General features: G+C 38.2%; 1 protein-coding gene and 1 pseudogene across 4 annotated transcripts in view; one reads left to right on the top strand and one right to left on the bottom strand.

The window, feature by feature from the left end:
- The window catches only part of Btbd9 (BTB domain containing 9), a 403,587-nt gene that overhangs the window by 221,540 nt on the left and 169,836 nt on the right, over nucleotides 1-12,211 (top strand). The window lies entirely within an intron of this gene.
- On the bottom strand, nucleotides 2,116-2,217 carry LOC125617544 (annotated as a pseudogene).

The following is a 12,211-nucleotide window of genomic DNA, read 5'->3' as shown; positions in this document are numbered from 1 at the left end:
TTTTTTTTTTTTTTTTTTTTTTTTTTTTTAATGATGGAGCCCTGGAGTTTTTTCACCATTTTCAGTGGCTTCTGGGGCCTTTTGGGGGCATGCACCCCCCCTACCCCCAGCCAAACCAAGTGTTTACTAAGTGTTACCCACTTTCTGCAACCTTGCATATCTGAAAATGCCTTTATTCTACCTTCACATTGCTGTACACATTAGCTATAGAGAGAATCATAGGTTGGAAATTATCTTATAGGTTCAGAAATTGAACTGCAATTCTCCATCACTTTTCTGGCCTTAATGTTGTTGAGAAATCTAAAATTGTTCTGCTACCTGATCCTTTGTGTGTGATCTCCCTCTGTCCTCCCAACTTTATCTTCTCTGTCCTACTGACTGTCCTTTTGTCTTTCAGCTCTGCATTCTGGGATATTTTCTCCTCCCCGCCCCCTGCTCCTGCTCCTTTTCCTCCTCCATCTCCTCTGTGCTTGTGCAAACCAGGCAAGCACTCACCACTAAGCTACATCTCCAACTCATATTTCCTCTGCTTAATTAGCTGACTTTTATTCCCTTTTATTTAAATTTCTGTTGTCTTTTTATATTTTCAAGAACTTACTTTACTCTTTAAAAATTGTCTTAAATTTTATTTAGAATTTGTTTCCTCCATTTTTTGTTTTGTTTTGTTTTGTTTTTCTTTGCTTTGATTTTAGCTCTTCTGTTTTAGAGCTTACCTCAGCTCTGTAGCCCTCTTGTTTTTAACAGTGGAAGGAAGCTTTGAGTATAACTTTGAGCTTTGCTATGGGGCAGCAGTTCTTAATCATGGCTGAACATTAGAATCATTTAGGGAGCTTTTAAAAATCTCTATCTCTGGGCCACCACGTCAGAGATTAAATAGAACCTCAAGTGTGAAGCTTGGGTGTCACTTTTTCTTTTTCCTTTTTTTTAAATTTTTTTTTTCATTTTTAGAGCTTTACAGGTGATATCAGTGAGCAGCTAAATCTGCTAAACCAGTTGGCGTAGAATCCCAGGTGTCAATGTTTTCGAATCCCCACCCTGTGCACCCACACACTAATAGCTTCCTCAGAGGAAAAACAACTACACACAGGGTGAAGGCTGACAGTATTTCGGGAGCCGAATAGAGAAAGAACTATCTCAACATTCCTTGGCCAGTAAGTATGGTCACTTTACCCCAATTCCAACAAGATACTCTTGTGATCAGCTGCCTAGGTCAATTTCAATCCAAAGATTGTTTTATACTCTGCCAAGTTTTTTTTCTGCAGAAATGCAATGTGGCCTTACTCATCAGCTTGTAATAGGGAGGGGTCCTAGATATTTAACTTTTATGCTTAATAGTTAGATCTTTCCCTCATCCTCACCACTCTTTCTTCCCAAGTTCCAGAGACATTGATGGCTACTGATTTATCAGACTTTCTGTAGCTTGACATAAGTTGCTTCCCATCTGCCCACTCCTACTGAGAAGCAGCTTGCTTAGGTCTGTTAAGCCAGTTTCCAGCCTTCAGAATTTTGTTGTCTTTTTGTCTCTTTTTCTTCCTACCTCTTGGCTTTTGGAAAAGTCTTATTGAAGTTTTAAGGGATTTGAGTAGGATTGAACTTTGACCAATGGTAATTTTCCTCTCAGCTCCTTGATATTATCCTCCTGTCCTTTGTCACTCTTGCTCAGGCTTATGATCTAATAAGCCTCTGGATATGATCTGTCTTTTTCTTCTGGCTACTTTCCAGGTCTATATTTTGGCTTTTATGTTCTGCACTTTTGCTTCTATGTGTTTAGTTATGGATATCTTTTTATATATCCTACTTAGGGTTTTTTGTAATTGTTTTGTCTCAGTAGTTCTGGAAAGTGCTCATCTATTACTACATTAAATATTGTCTTATTCTTTGTATTCACTCTTTCTAGATCTTGGTTAGATTAGATGTTAGATTTCCTTACTTCATATCTTTTTTTTAAAGTTGTAGATGGACACAATACCTTTATTTTATTTATTTTTTATGTGATGCTAAGGATTGAACCTGGTGCCTCACACATGCTAGGCAAGCGCTTTACCTCTGAGCCACAACCCTAGCCTCTACTTTGTATCTTTGATATTTTTCATTTCTTGTGTCTCTGTCTAGCATTCTGAGTAATTTCTTTAGTTTCGTCTTCTAGTTTGTTAATTCTCTCAGCTACCTTTGATCTTAGTAACATACTATAGAAATGATCCCTGAAAGTATAGTCTTTACCTTTGATCTTATGCTAAATCATCTATTAGATACCAATTTAAATCATATTTTTTATTTCCGTGAATAGTATGTGGTTTTTCCCCCCTTAATTATGCTTTGTCAACTTTGATAAGTCTTGTCTTGCATTATACTAACAATTTTAAACACACACACAGCACAATCATTTATATTCTGTGTCTGATCATTCTGGTAGCTGCAGTATGTTCTAGTGTGGGTGTGCCAGTTGTTATTTCTGCTCTTTAACTGAGGCTTATTTCTCATATTTTTAGTGACTCTTTTTATTATAAGCTGATATTTCTTTGACTTTTTCTGTATATGTGTGAATTTTTTTTAAAAAAAATTCAGTTGTAGGTGGACACAATATCTTTATTTTATTTATTTTTATGTGGCTCTGAGGATCAAACCCAGCACCCCACACATGCTAGGCAAGCCCTCTACTGCTGAGCCCCAGCCCCAGCCCTTTATGTGAATTGTCTGAGACTTGCAGTTGTGTTTCTCTAGGTATGATTAGATTAGCTTCTTTCCAGCACCTAAGGCAGATAACCAACCAATGAGTATTGGAAACTTAATTTTTAATTTTGGGTTCTCAGGCTACCCAGATAGTATGGATTCTGGCCTAAAACCTAATGGAGAGCAAACTTGTGCTTAGGAATTCTTAGAGGATTTTTCTTTTTTCTTTCTCAGGCATGCATATTTTTTCCCTGTTCTATTCAGAGTCAAACTCCAATTAAGTCTGTCTTCTTTTACAAGATGAGTTTCTTTTCCATCTTTGTCTTTATTGTGTCTTCTTTCTTCTTCTCTTCTCCTCTTCCTCCTCCTCTTCTTTTTAATTTTAATTTTTAAAATGTTAACCACATTTAGGAAATTATTTTTTTCCCAGAGGTCCCTAGTTCAATATCTCTCCATGTTTAGACCCCAGGCTTTGTCTCCTTACCCTATGCATGTATGTGACCCGTTAAAATCCACACTGCTACCAGGGATCAGCAAATGATCTTGCAGGTGGGGTCATTGTATGTCTTGGTATGTCTGAAAATGTATGTATTTTTTGCAGCTTAGTCAGTGATGTTCAAAAATGTCCTAGTTTGGGCAGGAACCAATATGGTCACCCTACTATCAGCTCTAAGACTTACTTTCTCATCCCTAGGAAATGGTTCTTCTTCAAAGATTCTTGCTTACAAACACTGCTGAATAACTTAATCATGCTATTAAAATAATTCAAGAATTTTTTTCCAATATTTTTAGGTACTCTTCTTGAGAAGGGCTTTCTTCACAGTCACTGTGTTGCTGGATGTGAAAGTCCTGCTTATTTTTTTTTCTTTTTGAGTAATTGGGGATGGAACCCAGGGCCTCACACATGCTAAGCAAGAGCTCTACCACTGAGCTACATCTCTGGCCCTGCCTATATCTTTTATAGAATCTTAGAAAGAATGTAAAGATTTCTTTTTTAGGAAGATCTTATTGTATTCCTTCCTTAAACCAGCCTATTTATGATACAACACCTCATAGATTAGGAAAATTAGTATATTCTTCCCATTTTAATAATTACTATATAGATAAGTAATGTTTGGGGTAAATGATTACAAAAACAGAATTACATCTTGATTAAAAATTAACCTCCTTGCCAGGTGTGGTGGTGCATGCCTATAACCCCAGCAGCTTGGGAGGCTGAGAATCATGAGTTCAAAGCCAGCCTCAGCAACTGTGAGGCACTAAGCAACTCAATGAGATCCTGTCTCTAAATAAAATACAAAATAGGGCTAGGGATGTAGCTCAGTGGTTGAGTGCCCCTGAGTTCAATCTTCAGTACCCCCCCCCCCCACAAAAAAAATTAACCTCCTTAAATATGACTGGAAGCTCCAAGGAGGGCCTGGAATCATTAAAGCAAGTGAGATATAGTTCGGGATAAATCTAATAGAAGGTATGTGTAAATGGTATGAGTTTGTGTGGTGTGGGTTTGTACATGTGCATAATTTTTTAGGAACCCAAGAATGAAATGCACAGAAAATTGTGAAACAAAGTCAAAGTAAAGGTTAAATCTTTTTTCTCATGTTTGTATAATAGATTGCAATTCTTAACAGAGGAGGCCAACGCGTACTGTCATTGGTTTCTGATGTTCTGAAAAGTACCCTGGTAAATAATATCTGTCCCTTTACGCCTAAATAAAGAGGATGATTTCATTCCATGGTGAGTAATTACTTCCATCAGCAACACCCAGCCCTTGCCCCAGAGTAGCTTTCTTGATGTGCCTGACATGGTTACTTCTGAGAATGAATTAGTTGTATACTAAAATATGAGTTCCACAAAGCAGTAAGAAAGCATTATGTAAAGTTTTTACTTTTCACTTATCTGCACATCAAATTTGACTGGTAACAAGTTCAACCGAAAATGTATATACTTTCTGAGCAGAATAGGATGGTTATAGAAGAGAAATACTTTAGGTTTACACAAGGGAACCCATGAAATATTGGAGACCTCATCCATCACCTCAAGAAATTGGTTGAGGTAAGCCTAACTTTGCTTAAGGAACTTATCTCTGCCTGAGAGCAGTCTGTAGCATCAGGCCAGGAAGGAGGCGTGTGTGTCACCAAGCAGGATAATGCACTTACAGGAAATTATGACACAGTATATTCAGATGGCAGTCATTGTAATTCTAATTATCCAGTCTATTCAAGATACTGGATAGCTTTTTATGATTATAACCACTCCAAGAAGGACAAATATAAAGTAATAAGCATACAAAGCTATTGAGCACCCAGAGTGCAGGGACTAGGTAAAATGAATGATATCAGAATACATCAGCTTGTCTTCAATTTTCTTTGTACACAATGGCAATAAAATTTGATGTGCGTTTCAGGATGTCAGGAGGTTTCTTAGTGGTTAATCATTTACGTAATGATTTCCCTTTTATCAGAGAGTTAACACAGCTCTTGTTCCTGGGTTTAGAATAATTTTGTAACAGCCTTCACTGTGTTGAACTTAAATGTCTATCTGTATACAAACCTTCATCGTTTGAGATGCATGTGTCTTTTGTATTAACCTCCTTCTGTGATATGTGTATTGTATAGATTGTGGGGAAAGTTCTGGCATTTAGGATAAAATTTCCTTCTTTCCTATTTCAATATCCTGTTTTCTGCTACTCTAACAAAATATTACTAAAAAATATTTTTTTATTCTTGGAATACCCTTCAACATTATTTGTAGAAAGCAGATCCTTAATTAGTCAGCCCTTAGCCAAGTGATACATGCTTAATTTTTGCAATTTTTCTGCTTAAATCATTCCCTCTGAGACCTTCTTCACATGTATTGCTTTCCCTAAATTTTATTTATTTTGTTTCGCATCTTTCTTTGTGGAGCATTAAAAAAAAAAAAAAGCTACACGGAGAACTTTCCTTTGTGGCTTCTCATGCTCATTAAGCACCAAAGAATAATTTGGAGGGTTTGGGGATTTAGCTCAGTGTCAGAGCACTTATCTAAGCATGCGCAAGGCCTTGAGATTGGTCCTCAGCCTCAAAAAACAGGGGTGGGGGGTGGGGGCAGATGACAATTTGGAGTTTCCAGATTTGGGGTATGGTTTATGGTTGGAATTTTGAATAAGACATATATTATGAGACTGCAGATGTGTGGCTCTCTTTTCCTGTCATAGTTATCCCTCTACCTTTTTTTTTCTTGGCTCAAGGTTAATTACTTTTGAGAAATTTTTAGCTAAATCCAAATTTACATTTTTAGTTTAGTAATAACTGACGTTCCATTTTAAAGGAACTCGAGTTGCACAGAGTGCGGTGTTTGTGTTCATCCCTAGCAACCCAACCAAGGTTGGACTTATTTTCCAACATGCCCTTTCTCATAGACCTTGTCTTTCTTGAAGAAGTCTGTTCAATAATTAAGATAGTTAAATTCCTCTGAGCAAGAAAAGGTCTGATAGTGTTGCCAGAGTTCAAATATCTGGTAACCTTCTGTGCTGTGGTTAGCAGTGAAAGACAACAATCTGGAAGATGTTCTTGGCCCCCACTCTCTGACTGTGGGTGCTTGCTGACCCCTGTCCTTTGTTATTACTAGATGCAGTGACTATCATTCAGTTCTGCTTGGGCTTGCACAGAAGATTCCAAGCACCTTGAGGGCACAGACTTTCTAACTCTCATAAAAACTTCTTAATACCAAGCCCCTAGCACAGTAGTATGCATCTTGTGTTTTGTTTAGTAAATATTTGGTGCTAATAAAAAGCAGGATGCACAATTTAGTTGTCCAAATAAACCATTCCACTGTTTCTGTTGAACATGATTTGGACCAAATTTATGTTTCATTATGGCAGGGACTGTCAGTGCTCTACATTTTGAGAAAGCTCCTGCCAACAGCTCAATGACATTTCTTTCATTAACTTTCCCTGCACTTATCTAGTCGGGTATACCTTGCCTCCTGACTCCTTCAATTCTGGTTTTATCAAGGGACTTAGAATTTCATAGATGAAGGAATATTGAGTGACTGAGTCTGAACTCTTGCCTTAAAGGAGAGAACCTATGAAAGACAAAGATAAGTCTCTTCCCCCCATCAAATCTCCAGAGTGATGGCTATCACCTCTCAGTTGCTCCAGAGACTGCCTTGTGGTTTTTGGACATTGTGTTCCAAAGATCACTAAAATGTCGCTGCTGACTCTGAATCTCTTTCCTGTCACTGTAGTCAGGGGGAAAAAAGCCAATGACACTTTTCTAAGACACAGTAGGTGTATCCATAGGTCTATCAGTGCTTTCAGGGCTACATAAAAGGTATTGATTTCATGCTGATTTCTATGCAGGGTTAGTTCTCTCAGTAGCTCTCTATTGTGTGCATGGAGAGGTGGGATTTGGCTGAATGCATGCAGAACTTTCTTAAAATTTTGTTTGAAGTTGAAAGCATTTTCATTAATTAATTTATTCTGTTGATTAGGCAAGAATTGAGAAGTCTTAAAGAGATAGCTCTTTTTTAGGATATAGTAAGTTAAAATTATATATTTAATTTTTAAATAGTAATATTTATGAGTAATCAGAAATTTGAGTATTAATAAATCTAGCTCTAGGAAGTTTATAGAGTGTAACTTTTCTGTGCTATCTCCCCTTACTCTGTACAGTGTGTTGATACTTAAAAATTATTTTTGTAAAAGGTGCTAAGCATGGAAGCACCTTACCTTAATATCTATATTTTTCTTTTTCAGTTTTGATTTTAATGATATCAGCTTATAAGCCTGAAATTTAAACTAATATTAGCGAGTTTATGTGTACCTTACAACACTAAGTGTAGCAGAAATGCTTTCTGAAGTGCATATTTTATGGTTTCATTAAAAGGAAACTGTCATAATAAATTTCCTTCAACATATATTGGGTACTTAAGTAATATACTAATAATGTAGAAAATACAGAGATGACTTAATCATATCCTGTATTCAGTGAACTTAAAATCTTAATTCTGGTCCAATAGAGAGAAATAAATCAGTGCACAGAATAATTTGTTCCAAACAACATACTGGCAGGTAGTCTTTCAGTAATTGTATATAATATCACCTAAAATATACAGTCTGTCTCCTAATCAGCTTAATGAGGAATTTTTCTGACTCCTCAGTTATTTTTGGTGGTGTCCAGAGAATCACTAGAAATAGCAAAATGACTCTTGATATCTTGTGGATAGATAGAGGCCTCTGGAGGGGAATAACCACCAAGGACCACAGTTCTTATTCATTGACAGTCCTTATGTTCTTGGTGCTGGTTGCTACACAGAGCCAGGAGCCCTCAAACTGCAGAAAAAAACAATAAGAAGACCTAACTTCACTCTTCCCCAGTAGAAAAAGAAAATGTCCGTTCATGTTGCTTGCACAGCTTGCAAAGAAACCCAGAGGAGGGCGACAGGGGAGACATGGAGAAAGACACAGGTGGAATAGGAAGAGGCCCAACATGTTTTCATAGACTCTGGTAGACCGTTGCTGTACTTGTTTCATGGAATGTATAAGGCCCTTATGTCTGGAGGAGAGGGCATTAAGGTATGTCAGAGGTAGAGAATGGTAGAAGTTCTATCTGGTTTAGGAAAATTCTTTCAATGAAGATTGGAAAGAGGCTCATGTGGTCTCAGTGGAGGGTACTGAGGAAAAGACAGGGAATCCAAACAGCCTTCCTAGGACCTTCTGGCACAAGATGAGGTGGTCATGGTCTCAGCCAAGAATATATCCCTTAAATAGGGAAAATATAAACACAGAAAAATATAAATTGGTTGTTTCCAAAAATATGGATGAAAAGGGTTTTATTTTGTTCTATTTCACTCTCTAAGTGGGTTTTTTTGTTTGTTTGCTTTTTCTTTTTCTTTTTTATGAAAGATCTTTGGATTGATGGAGTAGGATTTTTCTTCTAGCCACTATAGCAATATGTTTGATTTTTAGAAAATGGGTTGTGTCAGTCCACACCAAGCCACTAAAACTCCAACTCACAGCTGCAGAAATAGCCTGAGGAAGTGACAAATTAGTATACCTCATCATACTGTGATTAGGCTTAGCGTCTTTTAATAATGAGTGTGACTCTGCATGGTAAGAGAATAACTGGCAATTTTTACAAAAATATAATCTCCCAGGAATTTTGATGATATTTAAATTTTAATCACTTTAGACTTTGGGTTATGAGGGAAGCTGAAGGTATGGCTAAAAATTCTGTCACTCATGGCCCAGGAGAAATTTGTTTCATTGTTGACACATGCAACTGATGATCCAGGGGATAGGGAACTGTGTACAGTATGTGACTCCTGTGGGACCTGTGGGGCGTGGGGGCATCTAACTGCACCTGCTTATTTTACATTGATGGGTTGTGATTTGTTGCTGGTGGCAGTCTGTGGGTAAGATCATCTTCTTTTCTTTCATTTGTGTTGTGCAAAAGTTATACAAACTTTCCTTCAGTTTTCTAAGAATTAGAAATAGATATTGAGGCTCTACAAGGTACAAGATCTTTTAAATTTTGTTGATTTTTCTCAATTGCAATCACAGTTTAGATACTGATGTAAACAGTTTGGAGACATTAAAGAACAGCCACACCATATTTATTGGATTCACTGTGGGTACATACCTTATTTTGTGAGCTAACCTTGTTTACATTATTTTCAATGTGCTGGTGTGCAGATTACAGAAAGATTGGGAAGCTGCGAGATTTATTATTTACAGAAGGTGAACAGTAGAGTCTATTGCTTTAGGAAAACACACTCAGAGCAGCAGCAGCCCGTCCAACATTAATGAATCATGGCGATGGCAGTGACCTTGAGAAGTCATCCATCTCTCTCACCCGAAGCTTCTGCGCGGGTCTCTCTCTCACAAACATCCCTGGGCAGAACGGGCCTGTCTGTCATGTGCCTGCTGAGATCCTGAGACAGAGGGCCCACAGTCTCTCCTGGTTCCCCCAGCCCGTGGTCATCTGGTATCTTAAGTGTTCTTAGCATCTATAACAATTACACCAAGCTGGCTTTATTTATTGCTGTCTGATTGTTGGACACTTTGAGAGTTTAAATTTTTCTGTCTTTTGGAGAGCGAGCCAAAGTTAAACTCTTGCAAAATAAAAGGTCTCATCTGTGCACAATACACAGAATAGTAAATTGTCCCAGGCGGACTGGATTGTCTTTCAGTAAACTAATACTGCTGAGATCCATTAAAGCCATGGGGTGCTGCCAAGTACTCACATCCTAGACTCATCAACTTGGTTTTTTTGCTGACCACTCAGTCAGTCAGCAAGAGCAATGTGATAAGTCTTGGATGATAAACATGGTTCTGTTGCAGAGACAAAATGGATCACAGCAGAGAAGAAAAAATGTTTCAGATGAGGCAAATAAATGCCAGGAGCAAGGTCCTTTTGGATTAGAGCAAGTCCTTTCAGATCCAAGAGAGTCTTATTTCCCATGTGGGAACTGGAAGGGAAAAAAAAAGTTCCACCCCAGGCCCTCAGCCTCTGACACCTGCAAGTGTGCAAACAGCTCCAGGGAAACCCTTGACTCCAAGGCATGCTAAGGGCAAATTTCAGTACTCTCTTAATAGAGTAGAGACATTTGTTGCAGTGAAATGCAGATCTGCTGTTAGTGTGAATTTATTGTGCTGCTATAGCATCTTTATTATTTCCTATAAAATACAATCTGATTTAAAAATAACTGGTCCTATGACACTTACAAGGTTGAATCTGATGGGATGTCCATTGCAGATGAATAGCCCTGTAAATAATTTATGTCTTCCGTCGCTTTCATGTGGATTCTCTTAGACCTACAGTAATTAGCAATAAGTTTTAGGGTAAACTAGAGAGTGAGAGTACCAGAAAGTCATGTAGGTTAGTGAGTGCTATTGATTCTTTAAAATAATTCTATAGTAATGACCATGGGAAGGAAGCCAGTGTTTTTCCAAGTCTGATTAATAGCTGATTTAATTCATAAGCCTTAAAGCCCAAAGCAAAGATTCATTTGTTTTCAATTCTGTTTTATGTTTTTTGGAGCATTGAAGCTTGGGTAGTTTATTTAAATGAGGTACATTTATGACTTTTAATATGATTGCCCTCCCATTTACACAGAAAGTAATATATTATATTCAAAGAGGCAGGTTGAGAGAGTGATACTGGCCATGAAACGAAAGAAGGCAATGTGGATTCCACCCTGGATGTCACTTCTCTACCACCCAGACATAATCAAGTCTCCTACATTGCAAGTAGCAGAAATTTGCTTAGACTGACTAAAACAAACTGGAATCTACCATCAGGGTACAGGGAAAATTAGTGGGGCTGAAGAAGGAAGTGCAGTCAAGCCTCGTTAGAGACGAGGATAGAGACTGGAATGTGGTCACGAGCAGTGGTTATTTTGGTTACTTCCAGGGCTGAACATCCTCTTGTTTCTTGCAACTGCTTTACCTGCAGATCGTTTTTCTCTTTTTCAGTGAGAATATGTGGTAGTTTTCTTCATATCACATTTATATCACTTCTCAATGAAAGCAGCCAGCCAATTAGGTAGCAAATATTTTTGGTGATTGCTTTAAATATTTTTTTTAGTTGTAGGTGGACACAACTATTGTATTTGTTTGTTTGTTTATTTTTTATGTGATGCTAAGGATCAGACACAGGGCCCCACACATGCCAGACGAGTGCTATACCATTGAGCCACAGCCTCAGCCCTTTTGGTGATGTTAATTATAATGTGATTATAATTAACATGAAGAAAGTGCTGGAGATATCTCAGGTAGAGGAAATCGCAGGAGCACAGAGTGAGGTCTGTTCAACTGATACTAGTAGAACCTCAGGTATGGAGTGGGGGTAGCATAAATGTGAGACTGCCGGCTGGTGAGCTGGGGATTCTGTTTGGGTCTAGGGCTGTATCCTGAAGGCCATTGGTATATTTGTTTTTTGTTTTTTTTTTCAGGGAGTTGATCGTTAAAGGGCTTTGACCAGAAACTGATAGATCTTGTATTCTCAGAAGTTTTCTTGGGCAGAAGTTTGAAGAATGGGTTGGAGGGAGGCAGGCAAGAGAACAGGCAGATGCATCGTTTGAGTGTCTCAGGTGGGAGAAGATGAGGCCCTGAACCAGGGCAGAATGCTAGGAGTAGGGAAATTTTGAGAAATAGCATTGATTGATTAACTGTTAAGTAAGGATAGAAGAATTAAAGATAATCCAGGTTTCTACTTGGTAAACTGGGAAGATATGGTGGCATGAATTAAGTTGGAAGCCAGAAGCAGGTTTGAGAGGAAGACAGTGAGTTCAGAGTTGGACAGTTGAGGTTGAAGTACAGGTTGAAGCATATCAAACAGTTGTCTGTCAGCCTGAACACCTGAGTCTGACACAGAGGTCAGTGTTCAGACTAGAAATTAGAATTCAGGACTCCCCGGTGGTAGGCAGAGAGGTTGGTCATCCTTGGGGAGCATGTGGAGCAGGATTCTTTTAACTTGGAGTCCAAACATAGGCTCCAGAGGATATAGTGAAGGCTCTGATCACGTATGAAAAGTCTGAACATGGTTTGGGGGGGGGGGGG

Source organism: Marmota marmota, unplaced genomic scaffold (assembly GCF_001458135.2).
Source record: "Marmota marmota marmota unplaced genomic scaffold, marMar, whole genome shotgun sequence".
Lineage (NCBI taxonomy): Eukaryota > Metazoa > Chordata > Mammalia > Rodentia > Sciuridae > Marmota > Marmota marmota.
This window is presented reverse-complemented; position numbering and strand designations above follow the sequence as displayed.